Source organism: Eutrema salsugineum, unplaced genomic scaffold (assembly GCF_000478725.1).
Source record: "Eutrema salsugineum unplaced genomic scaffold, Eutsalg1_0 scaffold_6, whole genome shotgun sequence".
Classification (NCBI taxonomy): domain Eukaryota; kingdom Viridiplantae; phylum Streptophyta; class Magnoliopsida; order Brassicales; family Brassicaceae; genus Eutrema; species Eutrema salsugineum.
In genome coordinates, this window is record NW_006256547.1 from 12,262,575 (window position 1) to 12,280,623 (window position 18,049).

The 18,049-nt window shown below is 40.2% G+C and overlaps 2 non-coding genes across 2 annotated transcripts; both read right to left on the reverse strand.

Moving 5' to 3' along the window:
- Positions 1-832: 832 nt before the first annotated feature.
- LOC112083772 lies at positions 833-942 on the reverse strand. The gene has a single exon (XR_002897900.1). It is a non-coding gene; the product is annotated as a small nucleolar RNA R71 (small nucleolar RNA).
- A 5,148-nt stretch (positions 943-6,090) lies between these two features.
- Positions 6,091-6,196, reverse strand: LOC112083706. The gene has a single exon (XR_002897842.1). It is a non-coding gene; the product is annotated as a small nucleolar RNA R71 (small nucleolar RNA).
- Between the last annotated feature and the right edge of the window lie 11,853 nt (positions 6,197-18,049).

An 18,049-nucleotide genomic window follows, 5' to 3' on the forward strand; every position in this document is an offset into this window, starting at 1 on the left:
TGATAGACACGAAAGAGAATTTCGAAGACTTAGACAAACGCAAGGAATGGCCGACGACGACCAACCTGGAGATCTTGTAAACCGCAACCTTAATGAAGACCATGACGATTCCGATCATGGTGATGATCGAGAGGATGATCATAGAGGAGATTATCAACCTCAGCTCGATGGAGATGGAAAACCAATCCCTCCAAGAAATCCTCAAAACCGAGATGCTGTAGACCCAATCTTATGCTGCCTTTGAGACTAATGGTATCTCTGATCATGCTTGCTGCATAGTTCGATTAAACAATTGTGCACCAGAAAAGAGACACAACTTCCAGTTCTTGAACTACTTAACGGCACATCCGCAATTTTTGGAGGTAGTCGCTTAAGTGTGGGGAAAGTCCCCTCCTCTGTTTCATTCTCGACCAGCCCTTCATCGGTTCCATCGTAAACTAAAAGCTCTGAAATCTCATCTTTAAGCTCTGAATAGAAAAATATATGGAGACATTACCAGAAAACTAGTGAAGCTTATGACGTTCCAGCTTATGAAAGTCTATGCAAGAATGAGTTCGAAGTCAAGCAGATAATCTCTTTGGTGAAACAAAACTAATTCCATGGAGTTCCTTCTGAACATCCAATGGATCACATTGAGCTTTTTGAAGGAATCTGCAGCGTGATAAGAATAAACCAAATTCCCACAGATTATCTGAAGTGTAAGTTGTTCCCTTTTTCATTAGCAGATAAAGCTCCCTGTTGGTTGAAATTTTTTTTCTTGCAGGATCGATCACTAATTGGGAAGAATGTAAAACCGCTTTCCTAAACCACTTATGTACTAAGTCAAGGTCGAACTTGCTGAGAAAAAAAATCCAAAGTGTTCCAGTAAAGTCCGGTTGAATCTTTTTATGAAGATTGGGAGCATTTTAAGGAGTATGAATGTGATTGTCCACACCACGGATTTCTCGGATTAAGCCTGCTAAGCACATTATATAGAGAATTGCAACCAAAGTACAAGCTCTTACTTGACACAGCCAGAAACGGAGATTTCAGATAAAAGAAAATCGCACAAGGAAGAGCTCTCATCGTAAATCTCGCTCAAGCTAATAACAACGATTGTCCAGAGTGTGATTGTTCAACAAAGCCGACTAGAACGGATATCAAGGAGATTACCGAGCTAAAGAACATGATGAGCCAACTTCTCAAGAGCCATAATCGCATAGTCCATGCCTGTGAGACCACAAATGGCATAGAACATGAAGGATTTTGTGAAGCGGATCACAACAATCCAACCTTTCAAGAAGAAGATGTGAACTATGTAGGAGCACAAGGACCGTATCCGAACCGCTTCAACAATGGTTTCAACAACAACTTCCACAATGCCAATTTCAACAATCTCTCTTACTGAAATCCAAATGTAGAGAATCCCCAGAATCAGCAATTCCCACCGCAGCAGAGACCATTCCAAAACAAATTCCAAAACGGGAATTTTGGAGGAAATGGAGGTTTCCAGCCGCAACCATCATACAACTACCAAGGTACAAATTCAATAATCAGTATTGACAGCAGCAAGGAGTCACAACAAACCAAATAGCCTTGTAAATCGGAAAACTTGAGCAATCAATCCAGCAACTTTTCATGACAAATGAGAAGACAGCCAAAGACATAAATGTGAAGGTCGATTGTATGTACAATGATCTAAACCGGAAGTTTGAAGCCCTGTCCACCCACGTCAAAAAGCTAGACTTTCAAGTTGCCTATACAGCCGATTCCATGAAGAGACAGAATGGAGCTCTTCCGGGAAGGGTTGAACATAACCCGAAAAGATTCTGCAATGCTATCACCACACTGCCCGGAGAAGGAGCAACGAAAAATGAAGCGGACATGAAAACCTCAAATTTTGTGCCTCAGCGTTCACCTTTCAAGGTATCTCAGCGTTCCCCGTTTAAAAGGTTCACCAAAGCCAATGATCCGGGATGTTTCTCTTTCCAACGTTTCATTTCAGGAATCAAGTTCGTGGATTGTTTACGCGATTCCGGAGCCAATGTCAACATCATGTCCAAGATTTTTGCTGAGAAGTTAGGAGTAAACGCACTCAAGAAATCGACTTTCAAAGTTGTTTCAGAGATTCTTCTCAAAAGGATACTGAAGGGGTGATTCAAGACCTGCAAATTCTTATAGGAAATAAGATTGTTCTAGCAGATTTCTAAGTTCTTGACATGGATCAAGACAAAGAGAAATCGCTCATCTTTGGCTGTCCATTTATAGCAACTGTAGGTGCGGTAATCGATCATGCAAACCAGTGTGCCATCTTTTTGAATGTGGATCACCAGATGTTATATCCCACTGTCCGAGACGAAGTTCAAAATGACAAGACAAAGCCCAAGGGAAATCGACCAAAAAAGAAGGACAAGAAAAAGTCAGACCACAAGACGAGACCCTTTTCAAAAGTCAAGATCGTTGTCCCACCAGATTTAGTGGAGACCAACAAAGAGCAGATCCAGAAGCTGATTGAAGGCACTAAAAAAGTCCTAAGCAATGTTAAAATCCGTAAGAAGAATAAAGGAAAAAAACTGGTACTACAAGGAGAGGAAGTTGAATCAACAAAGCTCAAGGATGTTGAAGGCACACCTAGAAAAGTGCCATATCCCCTTGCCTGATCCTCTTCACTAAAATCGAGCTAAACGACTTAAAACGAAGCGCTTAATGGGAGGTAACCCATTTAGGTACACTTTTCTTAAATTTTCTTTTTCTTTTTCTATTTATGTTTTCTCTTTTTCTTTTAGTTACAGGTGTTCTAATAAAACAAATAGACCAAAAAATCAAAAAATTAAAAAAAAACCAAAAAAGAGGTGTCTGTTTTTAGTTGTTTGGTCCAGCAAAAACAAAAGAAATGAAGTCATTCCGCAAGAGGACCAGCCGCGGTCGCGATCAACCAACCAGCGGCCGACCTAGTATCGACCGCGGTCCCGAAAATGTACCCGCGGCCAAACATGGTTTCACTGCGGTCGCGGCCGCTGGTCGTTGAGCCGAAAGCCCTTCCAACCTTCTTCCTACAATGCTAATCCGAACTAAATCCGGTCGAGCTCCTTCCAAAATCCCGTAAGTTTAAAAATTTCCTGATTCCCGATTCCGTAACCATCAAGCTAAGGTAAGTTCCCACAAGCTTTTGAAATCCCGAAAATTTCCCTTTTTAGCCATAAAAACACTTTTTTAAATAAAAGAAATGAACTTTTTGGATCAAAACCCCTTTTTCTTCTTCTCCTCCAAAAGAGTTGGAGATTTAGGAGATAGAACACTTTTTCAGTTCTTAACCTTTTTAAGAGCTTCTTTGGCCAAACTTCACTATCTTTCAAAGTAGACTTCAATTCTTTAACCACCTCTCCCTCTCCACCAAAGTATGAAGCAACTCATCTTTTTCTTAGTTTTAGAGTCTAGGTTTTTCTTAAAAGCTTAGATCTAGATCTAATCTAGGTAGAGATTGCTTAAGAAGTTTAGACTAACCTTCTAGGTTGTCTGGAAATCGATTTTAACACCTGGTTGATGAGAATTTGAGATTTTGAATCTTGGAATCTACAAGCTTCTTTGAGAAAAATCGAATTTGGAGAAAGCAAATTGGTAAAATTTAATTAAATTTTGTGTGATTAGTGACTAGTATTAGGTAATCTATAGATTATGCATAAAAATTGGTCATTCAAATCAATTTTTAGAAAATTTCTATGTCAAGAACATCACAAATCCGAATCTGACCATGAACTACTCGATTTTTCAAAGTTGGTATCAATATTACCCATTTGTTGATTGATTTAGCATTCTGATACTTAAATTTGTATCTTTAATCATTAATCTAGTCAATTCAACTCCTATATTCACTCTTTTGCCAAGAATTTATCTTGTTTTGTAGGAACATGGACCAAACCCGATCTAGAAGGAGCAGTCATACCGATGACAACCCAGAGATAGCACCTGATGACAGCACTCTTGAAGAGTACATCCTAAGCCAAGCCAGACCATGAGGTCCGGGTTGCATACGGAAGCACCTCCAACATCCGCGGAAAGCTGTGCCATCTCCTGAACCACAGAACATTCGCTAGATCGGGAAAGAGATAAACACGAGGATTTACTGTGCAAGAAAGTTCAAGAAGCTGAACATTAAGCCAATGCCTTGCATTGACTATCACACACTTGAGACGCTCGAGATTAGAGAGGATGTTGTCTGGTACCTCAATGCTCATGGATTGTGACCGTACATGGAGCTGAATCTCCCTACCTATGCTGATCTAGTCCGCAAATTTCTATCAACCTTCACACTCCACCACACGAAGAGGAGGAGCCCGAGAACATCAAACAAGATTCTATCTTTCTTTATCCTCAGACAGTCTTACTCACTCACTATCTCAGACTTTTGTGAAGCTTTGAAGCTCCCATACATTGATGGCATTCACCTCAAGGAGGAACCTGACTTAGACCTATGGAGAGAGATATGTCAAGGTGTTTATGATAGTGAAAGATTCAGGTCAGCTCTTTTCACTCATCCTGCGGTGAGAGTGGTGCAAAAACTCTTAGCACACATGGTTTTCTCTCGAGCCAACATGGGATGTATCCTCAAGTGCGAGCTTATTACACTTCAGATACCATTCTTGGAGAACCCCAGACTTGCTTGTTTTGCTTGGATCATCGCATAAAACATGGTGAAGGTGAAACACGACCTACATGGATGTGAAGATGCATCTACTACTTTTGGGAGTACCATCACAGCCATACTTCAGGCTGTAGGATTCAATTTCTCATCTGATGCTCTACTCTCTGAGACCTGGTATGATCTACTCTATCTTTCTCGATATCACACTAAATCTCGTGCCATTTTCGACCCAGACAGGTTCGATTACAAGTACTGTACCAGCACCGATGAGCACAGAGTCTGTTTACCTTCAACATCAGCCCCTAGACTGTAAGACAAGCGCGCCCGCGATGGACTCCAAGATCTGATGAGTTCTTGCCATCTGTTCCTCTCCTGCCCTAAGGCTAAGCGCGATGTAACTGTAGCACGTTCTTACTATCAGCCACCAGCTCTGTCCGATCATACCTCATCATCTACATCATCGCACTCACACTTGGATTTGGGGCAACGGGTTGCGACACAGGGACGGCGATTCGAGCGTGTCATCACTTTCTTCTAGGAGCAGCACCAGCGAGATGAGGATTCATCTAGGGAGGATCGATAGGACCTGCATTGCACCATGCTTGCACCATTCACGGACCTAGATCTGAGTACGCTTTTACTCCTTCAGTCTCAGGCTAGTTCGAATTCATCTCTTCAGCTACACCAAGTCGAACGAAAGACAAGATATTAATTTCTCAAATTAATTTTCACATTCAATTCGTTTTCACTCTTATATATGTCTCATTTACTCTGATTTCAATCTCATGTTGTGAGGTTTCGTATAGAAGCAAGAAATTCATCGATGTCGAAGTTGTTTGTCGGGAAGTGGCTGTAAAGGTAATGTATCTTGTTCCGAAGTTTGTATTTCAGAATTTGGGTTCAAATCTCATTGAGATTACACAGCTGGTACATAATAATTTCATTATATTTGTTTGTAGAGTTAGCTAACTGCAAAATTAGGGATTCGAAGATTACTTTAATCTGAAAGGAAAGTGAACTCGCAAAACTCATTTCAAGTAAATTATACAGGTTAGTCCCATCTGCTTAATTTTAGTATCACATATGGTTTTTACTTCTCTGTGGTGGTGATAGCTGTGTGTATAAATTACAAACCTTCATATATGTGGGGCTTTGATTTGTTGTGCTTGTTTGAGTGATGCTTATTGTTTGAAATCTTTTGGTTATGGGTTTTAATTAAGGGTTAGAACATATAACTGATGTGGTTGCAGTGGGGAACACAAGTTTTACCCTAAACAAGCTGCAAACGCAATAGTACTTAGGGATCGAATCCACATGGATTTGTGTGTTGAGGACTTCTAACTGATGCTAAAAACAATCGTAAACCTAATCAGATAAAAAAGAAGAATCTTCCCCAAGGGTTCATTCAGACTTGGGACCAATGCAAGCATGCTTTCTCGTCCAAGTTCTTTTCAACCTCTAGGACTTCAAAACTCAGGAACCAAATCTCATCCTAAACACAAATCACAATAACAATTTTGGTGAATCTTTAGAGAGTTTCAGAAGTTACACCAATCAATGTCCTCACCATGGGTTTTCAGAAGCATCATTGCTCAGCACTCTTTATAGAGGTGCCCTACCAAAGATTTGAAATCAGCTTGATACTGCCTCAAATGGTAACTTCCTTGCCAAAGAGATCAATGCTGCTATGGAGCTGGTTGAGAATTTAGAAATGAGTAATGACACCTATGGTGAAGAGTATGATAGGTCTTATAGAGGAGAGGGGTCTAATGAAGAACAGAAGATGAGAAAGGATATAAAGGAGCTGCAATACAAGCTTGACAAGGTGTTAGTGGCTTCCCAAAAACCTATTCATTATGTGGGCGAGTTTGATGAGCCAAACTGTTTTGAAAATGTCCAAGAAGAGGGTTTGACACAAGAAGAGCTTAACTACATTGGTGGCCAACAAAAGTTCAACAGGTTTAACAACTTCAACAACCAGAAGCTGTCTTATGGTAACCCCAATGTAGCTAACCCAGGTGATCAAGTCTATCCTCCACTACAAGGACATAATCAAGGGTATGCTCAAAAGAATCAGTTTCAAGAAACTTACCAAGGGAACCAAGCCTTTCCACAGGTTCAGAACCAAGGGAATAACTACACAAATTAAGACAGCTTTCAGCAGAAGAAGTATCCTCCAGGTTTTGGTCTGCCACAGGTTCAGCAGGGTCCTTCACAACAACAGGGTTCAGATCTCAGTGGGGTTCAGATCTTAAAGGGTATAATACAACTTCAATGACCTAAACTCCAAATATGAGGCTCTACAAAATCAGCTGAAGACCCTAGAGAAGAATCAAGCGTCATTATTTTCCAGAGCTCAGGGAACTCTTCCAGGCTAACCAGAGCCAAACCCAAAGGAGTATGCTCATGCTATAACCTTGAGATGTGATAAAGAGTTCCCTGAAAGAGAGAAAAGACATGTGCTCATTGAGGACAATGAGCAACTTGGTGGGGAGGCACCTATAGAGACAACTCAAGATGATGAAGCTGTAGAACAATCAGTTAAGAAGAATGTTAAAGGGAAAGAAGTGGCAATGGATAAGGCACCTGAGAAGCCTTAGGTTACACCACCACCTTATCAACCTAAGCTGCCATTTTCTGGCAGATTCAATAAGCAACTCCTAGAGAAATGATAACACCGTATTTTAACCACTTTTATGGATTGATTATAAATGCTTTTCAAATGGTTTTTATTTATTTTAAATTTTTTATCATGGTTTTTCTATATTTATAGTTTCAAGACTCATTTCAGGTTACTTAGGCAAAAATAATGCAAATTGGAGAAAAATCCATTTTTGGCCAATTTCGGACTGTCGGAAGTTTCACATCCGATGAAGACCTTCTAACCGTCTGATCAAGCTCGAATTTGGAAAAAATATAGAAGAGACAACCAGATTTATAATACAATTGGATTTGGGGCAATCTAACGCTTGGATCATAAATTATACTCAATTTTCTGAAGACATATTCTGCAATTTCGCGAAAGAAGCAAATGAAGGAATGAAGTTTGGACATCATAGGCCAACCACCGCGGTCCAGAAGCTATTGAACGCGGTGTACACTCTCCTGGATATGCCTCAGAACCTCCACCCTCAGTGAACCCACATTTAACAGCCCTGGAGAGCCCAATTCTGCAACAAGCCCATTTTCGGCCCAATGGCCCGTTTTCAAGCCCAACTCATTCTCTCTTCAGAGAAGGTCTTATTGACGACCAGAAAGACTTAGAGACCTATAAATATGTATTTTAGAAGACCTAATTCGTTTGTGCTCCTTTTCCCTTGTTAGGGAGGCACCCAACTTTTGTTTCTTAGGTTTAGATTAGGGAGATAGAGATTTTTCTCTTACCCTTTGTTCTTTCTTTTCATCAATCTATTCAGTTTATGCAATCTCTTTTACTTTACTGATTTTCTATTTCAAAACCAATGATGATGTTATCAAGCTCAGTCTTGTCTGAGTAGTTACCTTGTTGGGTAAGAGGGCCATCGAAAGGGACCCCATGACCGATGACATCTAGGTTTTTTAGGTTAAAGGATTTTGATTTTAAATGATTCTCCCATTCATCCTGTACTCAAAGCGGTACGCTGGAGTAGCTAACCATTGTCCGATCCAAGGTTAAATCCGAGCCACGAGAGTGTTGTATCTGGGTTATCTGAACTGGATCTTATGGATGTCATCGTCGTAGGAGACGAAAGCTACCTACGGAGGATACATAAGCCAAGATGGATTCCGATCTGAAATGCATGATCTTATTCTGGCATGCGAGCAAGAGTTAATTTCCAAGAATAAGTGAATTAGATGATTGGGGTGATGAGAGTTGGCTAATCTTATAAGTGTCTATCCTAGTTTCAGAATCATAGAAAATCCTTACCTAGATTCCTTGTGTCATAGATCATGAACCCTAGAGATGAACCCTAATACCCAGCTCCTTTTTCATCTTTGTTTTTATCTATTTTTATTTCTTGTTTAGCTTAGTAAAAATCATAACACCAGAACCCCACAAAAAACCCTATTGGTCTTTGACTTCGATTACTAATCCAGTTTGAAGTTTTTGCAGAAAAGACAACTCTCCCTGTGGATCGACACCCTAATTACTACAACGCACAGCTGTGCACTTGCAGACACTAAGGTCTACAAATTTAAAACTTCTTTTGCGACATCAACCCTAGCTCGCATCAAGAAAGCAAGAGCACTCTTTGATAAACAAATGGAGAAAGTGGAGATCACAATGCCATTGATTGAAACCTTTCTCTTGGTGCCACAGTACTCTAAATTCTTGAAAGATGCAATACTTGAGAAGACAAAATAGCTTCAAGGAATGGTTGTGCTTAACCATGAGTGCAGTGCAATCTTTCAAAGGAAGACAATCCCTAGAAAGCTATCTGATCCAGGGAGTTTCACATTTCCCTGCACCCTAGTTCCTCTTATGTTTGCAAGTTGTTTGTGTGATCTTGGAGCATCAATCAGCTTAATACCATTTTCAGCTGCAAAGAAGTTAGGATTCATAGTTTACAAGCCTTCAAGGATCTCTTTGGTTCTTGCTGATAGATCAGTTAGGCTCCCAATAGGACTTCTTGAAGATCTTCTGGTAAAGATAGGAGACTTTGAAGTTCCAACAATAAATGGATGATCTTGCTATAAATGGATGAGGAGCCAAAAGATCCTCTTATCTTGGGAAGACCCTTCTTAGCAACTGCTGGTGCTATCATTGATGTAAGAGGAGGAAAGATATATCTCCATCTAGGATCTGAGGTCTTAAAGTTTGACATCAATGAGGTCATGAAGAAGCCAACTATTGAGGGCCAAGTCTTCTACATTGAGACTATGGATCAGCTGGCTGATGAGTTGCTAGAAGAGTTAAATCTTGATGATCCTCTTCAAATTGCTTTGAAAAAAGAACCAGGAGAACATGGGTACTTAGCTGATGAAAGTGAAGCCTACAAGATGGCATTGGACCAGCATAAGGCCGCAGGAGCTGAAATACAATATTTGGAGCTGAGAAATGGCGGCCAAGAGGTTCAAGGCATCAGTAGAATCAGTTTGAGCCTGGGGTCAGTTCAAGAAAGCTTGGCCGTGGGTAAAGAGTCAGGAGAGGCTAGCAAAGATGCTGAGAAAGAGCACACCAAGGAAGCTGGCAATGGTTAGTCTAGCTTTGATGAGGATTGGAGTGAACTAAAGGCTCCTAAGGTGGAACTCAAGTCACTCCCTAGTGGTCTCAGGTATGCATTTCTTGGTCCTAATGTGTCTTACCTTGTCATCATAAATGATAGCTTAGTAGACCATGAAGAACATGCATAATTATTTAATGAGCTAAGAAGGTTTAGGAGAGCTGTAGGCTATCCATTAGATGACATCAAAGGGATTTCACCTATTATATGCACACATAGGATACATTTGGAGGTGGAATCTAGGACTTCAATAGAACATCAAAGATGGTTGAACCCCAACCTGAAGGATGCTGTAAAGAATGATATCCTTATACTCCTAGAAGCAGGGGTTATCTATCCAATCTCTAATTCTAGATGGGTTTCTCCAGTTCACATTGTTCCTAAGAAAGGTGGCATTACTATTCTCAGAAATCAGAAGGATGAGTTGATCTCAACTAGAACAGTAACATGCAACAAAATGTGCATAGACTATAGAAAATTGAATGCAGCCTCTAGGAAAGATCATTTGCCCTTCATTGAAAAGATGTTAGAAAGGCTTGTTAATCATCCATATTACTGCTTTTTAGATGGTTACTCAGGCTTCTTTCAGATTCACCCCAATGACCAAGAGAAAACAACTTTCACATGCCCTTATGGGCACCTATGCATATATGATGTGGTGGGTGTGTGTCGAGGGGTGTCAAGTTTTACCCTAAATGAAATCAATAGCCGCAAGTGCATAGCTGATCGATTGTAGTACTTAGGGATCAAATTCACAGGGAAGGAGGATCTTTCCTGCAAAAGCCTTTGAAAGAAATATAAAGTAAGGAAGTCTAGAACCAGGAAAGTTTTGTGGGGGTTTTGGTAATGTGTTTAAAATGTAAAAACGAATCTTAAAAAGAAAATACGGAAATTAAAATGACCTAATAACTAAACTTAACGAAAACGGGTAAAAACGAGAAAAACGGCTAACCTAATTGCTTAAATGAAAATCGATTAAAAAGGGAATGAAAATATTGAACTACAGCTTGAAATAAAACGGTGTAAATCTATAAGAAAGAAGCGCTGGGGTTCAGGGAGGTTTTCTCAGGGGTACGAATGATTCAAAACATTGCTAGAGAGTAAAATTGATAAGATCTTAGCTTAAACTTTTCGAACTGGAGTCACAGACGTATGAATACGCCACTGTCGTGATCATAGACAACTATCTCTCTCAAACCTGACCAGTAGGTTTCCACTCTGGCCCTGGAAAAGAAAAGATGCATTATGTTTAAGACTCGTCAGCATTCACAAATCGCCCATAGGTAGGTTTCCACTCCTATGTTTGTTTTGCTATCCCAAACTAGATCTGACACCGGATGAACACTTTCGTGTCACCAAGCATCTGGATCAGATTGTAGTTCATGACGCTACTCTCATGCAGTAAAAACGAATTCAAAAGAAAAAGTTCTAAGATTCGGCTCAAAAGCACATGGAATCCTCATCGAGCATATAAATCCCCATCGAAAATCCCTTAATCCCAACAATAAAACTACTCAGACATAATGAACGAAATCAAAAACATAGTATTAAAAAGTAGAATAGAAACCGAAATTGAAAAAGAAAGAACAAGGGTTCAAGAGACAAATCTCTCTCTCCCGAAAACCTAAAACTTGAAAAGTATTCTAAAACAATAAGAACATATGAGGTGATGATAGATGATACCAATTAGGGTTCCTAAAACATGTATTTATAGTGCTCAAGACATCTCCGAGCGTCACTTAGGGTTTCTCCAAATGAGGGAATCATTTTGGGCTTCAGAAATGGGCCTTCGGGCTCGGAGTTAGCTGGCCACGGTCGGGATGAGTGCGACCGCGGGGAATGGATGGCTGGCCGCGGTCGCGGCGGTTGTGACCGCGGGAAATGCTCTGTTGGCCGCGGGTGGAAGCGCTTGCCGGCTGGTTTACGGGACATCTTGCTCTTCGCGTATCTTTTGATTGAACCGTTGGATTACCAAGCTGTAAAGTGTGCTGGAAAGCTGATATTTCCATCTTTAAGATCTCCCAATTTGAGCTGGATCAGACAGTGAGAAGGCCTTCAATCAGGGGTGAACTTCTGACGGTTTGACTCTAAGCCGAAATCTGGTTTTCTATCCATTTTGTTAAGTTTTCCCCTAAGTTACCTGAAAAGAGTCTTGGAACTACAAATACTAGAAAAACGTAATAAAAGTACTTAAAAGCAATTAAAAACATAGAAAAAGTATTTCAAAACGATCCATAAAAGTGGTCAAAATACGGTGTTATCAACTCCCCCAGACTTAAACCTTTGTTTGTCCTCAAACAAAGCAAAAGCCTAAACTGGTTAAGTGAAAACAAAAATAGGGAACACACAAATCTCAGAGACATGAACTCCTAAATTAGGACCAAAGAAAGTGCATCAATCCACAACTTAGTCTAGAAAATTCTCACCAATGCATAAGAGATACTAGTCCACTTTTTCCGTCATGCAAAACTTAAACAATCTAAATCGTGATTCCGGTCAACTAGCTCTCTACATTCATTAAGTTCAATAGTGAGTTCTCATTAAATGCATCATCCAGGGTAGACGGCGTTTGGCATTAAATGGCTGTTTAAGTGGTGGAGTTAAAGTGTTTCGGGTTACCTCAAGATCTGGAGGATGCAAGATAATATGCAAAACCGCAAGAGAGATAAGGACCTGTTGATGACCGCAATTTTCAGTCACTTCTTCTTGCCAAATGTTGTTGCATAATCTTTCCTCCTTTGTTGTAAACAGCTATTCCCCTAGACTTAGATTCTTTCCGGGAATCAGAAAATGATCTCCAAAACTCCATAAAATTCGAACTCCAGTTGCCTTGGGACTTAAAATTCGACCTCTCTAGACTCTCTAAGGCTTTTATTTCATTTCTTTTCTTATTTTCGGGTTTTATTTTATTTTATTTTATTTTATTTTTATTTTATTATATATTTTTTTTGAAAAGGAAATGCCTTTTAAAGAGAGAGAGACTAGAAGACGAGATTGTACCAAAATTTGAGATTTTTCTAAGGCAAACTGAGCTTCCTCTTGTGCTGAATCCTTCCGAGAACTTTTCCGGCAAATCGCAGGTCTCTGTCCTTGGTGACTGAAAACTGCGTCGTTCCTCTTTCTCTCCAACGTTTTTGCACTTATCTGCATATAAGACAATAGAAAACAAGAGTGCATGTGGTTTGAAAGAGGATTGGTTAAGGTGGAGAACTAGCTAAAGATGAACTAGCCATTCAGGATCAACTGAGAGTGGTAAAAGGATAAAGGAGTCCTGAATGTATGATTCGTTTCCCTGGTCTAATGCTTCATTGAGAAGGTTAAGTCCAAATTTTGTCCAAATAAAACAGAGCTAGTGTATTCCTTCATCTAAATCGAAATCATTCAAATTCCTCTGGGGTACTTCGTTTCAAATGTGCTTAGCTACCTGATGCGTGCTCGTGTCAACTACGTGAGGGAACAAGTTTTACCCTTAACAAAACAAACAAAAGCCGCAAGTGCACAGCTAATCAGTTGTAGTATTTAGGGATCGAATCCACAGAGATTTGTGTGCCTAGTATTCTTCTACGGTTTTTAACTTTATGTCTAGACTAAATTGGTTTTAAAGGTTGGTTGTTTTTTCTTGCGAATTAAACTAAAACAAAAGAAAACAAATAAATCTATCCTAAAAAGCAGGTAAAGAAAATCGAATGAAATGCAAATGAATAAGTAAAATATCGAACTAAACAAAAATAAGTCAAGTAAAATATCGCATGAAAAGTAAATAAAGCAAGTAAATAACGAACTAAGGAAACTGAAATGCAGGTCTAAGAAAACAAGTAAAAATCGATGGAAATTGTAAACTATGGCTAAAAACGCTGAGCTTTTGAAAACTCTAAGGGATCATAATCGGTTTTAACACTAAGGTAGATAGATTGGGATTGACGGATAACAATATATGGGTTCTAGAGCTAGAGTACGGCGGTATGACTACGTCACTGTCGTGATCATAACCAACTGTTTCTCGCAACCCTGACCAGTAGGTTTCCACTCTGGCCCTGGAAGGGAGAGAACACAAGAGCTGCACAAGACCGTCAATACTCACGATCTCGCCGCATGTAGGTTTCCACTCCTACGGAAAAATCGCCTGTTTCATTCTAGGGCTGATACTTAATGAAAACTTTCGCAACACTAACTATCTAGATCAGATACTAGGTGATCAATCAAGCATACATGCAATAAGAACAAGAATAAACAGAGAACAGGTCGAAATCCCAGATCTATAAACCTAGATGTCTTAATCGATTATGAGAGCCCCTTTCGGGAACCCTAAGCCCAACTCGGGATCTACTCAGACATGGCTGAGTTCGACATCATCATTGGTTTTATTAAAAGTAATGAAAAACAGTAAAGAAAAGAGATAAAGAAAGCTTCTCTATTGAAGAACTCGGACGTGAACAATCTTCTACAAAAATCTCATAAAAACGGCTAAAGGAAAAGGGTTTCTGTAAAGTATGAAAAGCTCTCTCTAAAAATGACCAAAATGACATGTATTTATAGTCTCCAATACTCCATGGTCTCTAGGGTTCCGGAATTGAGGCTGGGAAGGACTTTGGGCTTCAGATAAGTGGGCTTTAAGTCGGAGCATGAATGCCGCGGTCGGGAGTGTTGTGACCGCGGTAATTGGCTTGTTCGCCGCGGTCAGGAAGCTTCTGACCGCGGCAAATAGCTTGTTGGCCGCGGTCGCGTGAGTTGCTGGCCGACACCGCGTGGCTCCGGGGCTAATGGAATATCTTGAGATCTAACCGTTGGAATGTCTCCAAACCAAGTGCAATTGAAAGCTGGTTGATTCTTCTATAAGTTGTCCAATTTTGAGGGTGATCAGACGGTGAGAAAGCCTTCGTCTCTCCATGAGAGTTCTGACGGTCTGCATTTATCCAAAAGAGTCTTTTTGTTCCATTTTGTGCCTCTTTATCCCAAATTACCTGAAAAGTTTTTTAAAATCCGGAAACATAGAAATCCTTTGAAAACCTTTGAAAATGGAGTAAAAACACCTGTAAAAGATATTAAAATGATCCATAAAAATGGTCAAAATCCGGTGTTATCAACTCCCCCAGACTTAGTCTTTTGTTTGTCCTCAAACAAAACAAAGGCTAATCTCGGCGAGAGGTTTGAAAACACAGGAACTAAACAAAATCTCAGAGACCAAACTTCTAGACCAATATCAATCAGTATGCATCAATCGGGAATAGCCTAGAAAATTCTCACTAGCAATACATGCATAACTAGTCCGTTAAATCGTCATGCAGAAATCTATGCACTAAGATCTAACTTCCAGTCAACTAGCTCTTAACATTCATTAAAAATCTCGGTGGTTCTCATCAAAGAAAATCTAGGCAAGGCAATCTAGGCTAGGTGTAAAGAAGGATTCTTTTGGGGGTATGGCTTTTTGTGTTTAAGGGTTACCTGAAGATCTGGAGGATGCAGGACATTATGCAAAACTGCAAGAGAGAGTGAAGCTGTTGGTATCCACAGTTTTCAGTCACTTTTTCTCGACATAGATTCTTGGTCTTCTTCCTCAAGTTCTCTCCAAACTCCCCCAGACTTAGATTTTTGTAAATCTTTCAAAACAATAGCTCCTTAAACGAATAGTGGTTTCTCATTGCTCCATAAATTTCGACAATCGAAGACTCATTAGGCTTTTTGTTTCCCTCTCTCTTTTCACGTTTTTTTTTTTTTTTTTTTTTTTTTTTTTTTAAAGAAAGGGAACACCTTTAGATATAGAGTCTTAGAGAGCACAAATTTACCAGTTAATATCTGTCTTGTAAAGCTTTATTATGTTTCTGATACTCTTCCTTCTCAATTCCATTCAGTCTCTTTTGCGAGTGACTGAAAACTGCGTCGCTCCTCTTCTCTCCGACGTTTTTGCACATATCTGCTGATATAAACTAAAGAGAGAATGCATGAGGATTGAAAACAAAGGTTTTGGGTTTAGGGTATGGTACTAGATAAAGATAAACTGGTCATCTAGGACGACAAAGAGTGGTAAAAGTGATGGTAAAAGACGTCCTAGATGTGTATGTCGATGCCTACCTAAAATCAATGATGAGAAAATTAGATATCAATATTAAGTCCAAATAAAATGAGCTAGTATATCCTGTTAGAAAGAATCTCCATGAATAGAAGTTCTCTGGTGGGAGTTCGTAGTGCAAGTACTCTAGCTACCGCCTAGTCTAGTGCTAACCACAAATGAGCTATCATGTATAGTGTAGAAGTGTGCAGGTCTAAATCATCATAGTTTTGCGTCAAACATTCCTGAAAAATACTTAATGTCGAATAGGTTACATATTAAAATTTAAAAAGTACTTGAAATTTAAAAGCAAAGGCAAGGAAACAATTAGTACGGATAGACATCCTCCCCCAGACTTAAATCACACTGTCCCCAGTGTGAAAAAGTTGGTGAAAAGATGGTGAATAAAAGCAAAATAAGATAAAATAAGATAAAAGAAAAGAAAATGATGATAGAACCGTGATGGTAGTGAAGTGCTGATCAATCACTCATCCTCCGAAGTGTTGTCTGCGAACTGGTGCTGCTCCTGTAAGAAGGTGACAACGCACTCAAAGCGTCGTCCCTGTCTCTCAACTCTGCGCTCCAGATCGGAATGAGTGTGTGATGATGTGGATGATGAGGTGTGGCCGGTCGGAATAGATGGCTGAAAATGAGCACGGGCTGCAGCTGCATCACGCTTCGCCTTGGCCACTATGTACTGGCCAATGGTGAATGGTAGACGAGTTACGGATGGCAGAAAATCATCGGATTCCGGAGTCCATCGAGGGCGTCCTCCGTTGCACAATCTCGGGATAGACGCTGAAGGTAAGTATGCCAGTGCAATACTTGTAACCAAACCTTTCTGGATTGAAATCGGCACGAGAGATAGTGTGATCGCGAGAGAGATAAAGTAGATCATACCAGACATCGGGAAGTGGATCATCAGATGAGAAATCGAATCCTACAGCCTGTAGTATCGCTGTAATAGCACTTCCGAAAGCTGGAGTAGCGTCATCGCAACCATGTAAATCATGCTTCACATTTACCATATTCTGCGATATGATCCAGGCAAAGCAGACAAGTCGTGGGTCGTCCATAAATGGGATCTGATGTATAATGAGCTCAGTCTTCAAAACACCTCCCATGTTAGCTCTAGAGAAGATCGTGTGTGCTAAGAGTTTGTGCACAACTCTCACTGCTGGGTGGCTAAGAAGGGTGACTTAGATCTCCCACTATCATAAGCTCCATGACCCATCTCTCTCCATAGGTCAAGATCAGGTTCATCTTCAAGGTAGATGCCATCAGTGTATGGAAGCTTAAGAGCTTCACAAACCTCGGAAATGGTGAGAGAATAAGGCTGTCCGCGGATTGAGAATGACAAGATGCCATCTGATGCTCTGGGGTTCCTCCTCTTTGTGTGGTGGAGTGTAACGGTCGCTAAAAGCTCACGGGCTAGCTCAGGATAAGTCGGAAGGTTCAGCTCCAAGTAGGGTCTCAGCTTAAGTGCATCGATGTACCAGATTACATCCTCTCTGATTCCAAGCATCTCTAGTGTATGATAATCAATGCAAGGCGTGGGTTTGATGTTCAGCTTCTTGAAACGCCTTGCTGATAGACTCCTGATCGTGATGAATGAGTCCTGCCCTTGATGCTCTTCGTGTGGTTGAATTGGTGATGCGGAAGTGATGATTTGGTTTGGTGAATGATCTGAACGATGGGGGTGAAGTGAAACTTCTAAGGATTGCGGATGTTCCTTAGACTTTCGATGCTTAATTCTTCTAGGATATTACACACCAAGAGAAGAATCAAGTTGAATAGATATTACACACTATTCGGATCAAACAACTAGAGAGAGTTTTAGAAATAAGAAGTTTGATGAAAATAGAATGAAGAGTCAAGTACAGAATATAAAGAGAAGGGGGAAGAAGGAGAAGAGTCATTTCGGTCAGGCATAGAATTTAAGAGACATGCCTCGAAAATTCATGCACATAAAGACCAAATTTGAATAGAAAGAAGATAGAAATAGCACTAAGGAAATTCAAATTGAAACAAGAAGAGAAGAGGGCCGAATGATGACAATGGGCTGAGGTAAGAAGTATGTGGCCAAGCCTCGTTAAAAACCTCTCTTGGAAAACCCATTGGGACAAAACCAAGAGGAGGGAAAAAGAGCACAAGTCCACACACCTCCATTGTCATCGC